Raw genomic sequence first — 772 nt, forward strand, 5'->3', positions numbered from 1 at the left:
TCTTGGATGAGAAGTGAAACGTCTTCAAAGGAAAAACCAGGAAGTCCAGTTGCCTCCTGAGGAAGCACCTCTGGGAGAACAGTGACTGGATGACTGAAAATCTCCTACTTAAGTCTGCTCGGATAACTCTATTGAATTCAGAAAGGCTTACTCCTGGGTAAAGCAGCAGCTTTAATGGGGCTGGATGCAGCAGGGCCCCGCCCCATGCCTCTGCTAATCTCCAAATCCACACACAGAACAGTAAATATAATTTATCTCCCAGTTATAAGTATTTTTATATTGAACTGGTTATATTATTTTCCTATTGCAATTTCACAACATTTCATGAAGGCACACAAATTATAGTATCCATAGTCCAGCTTTGGCTTTTCAGCAAGACCCCATTTTATCCTGGGGCCCGGGGCAGAGGTTGGTATTCAGCAGGTTCTGACCGGTTCTGGAGAACTGGTAGCGGAAGTTTTGAGTTATCCGGAGAACCGGCCAATACCACCCCTGACTGGCCCCGCCAACCCCATCTCTTCTCCGCCTCCCATCGAGTCCCAGCTGATCGGCTGGGTCTTCCTTTGGTTGCCCTGCACAGGAGAACGGAGCTGGAAAGCAGGTTAGTGGGGAAGGAAGGGGGATTTTGCACTATCCTTCTCCTGCCACGCCCACCAAGCCCCGCCCACAGAACCGGTAGTAAAAAAAAATGTGAATCCCACCAAATATTTACTTAATGACCTTCTTCCACTACAGGCTGAGAAAAAAAAAAGCAGGCAGGCAGGCTGGCTTT

The 772-nt window shown here is 48.1% G+C and overlaps 1 protein-coding gene across 1 annotated transcript in view; it reads left to right on the forward strand.

Annotated features, from left to right (window-relative positions):
* Positions 1-772, forward strand: part of LOC148124493 (G protein-coupled receptor family C group 6 member A-like) — a 393,462-nt gene that overhangs the window by 90,059 nt on the left and 302,631 nt on the right. The gene's annotated exons all lie outside the window — the stretch shown is intronic.

Source organism: Pseudonaja textilis, chromosome 18, assembly GCF_049901715.1.
Source record: "Pseudonaja textilis isolate UNSWEBS1 chromosome 18, rPseTex1.2, whole genome shotgun sequence".
Lineage (NCBI taxonomy): Eukaryota > Metazoa > Chordata > Lepidosauria > Squamata > Elapidae > Pseudonaja > Pseudonaja textilis.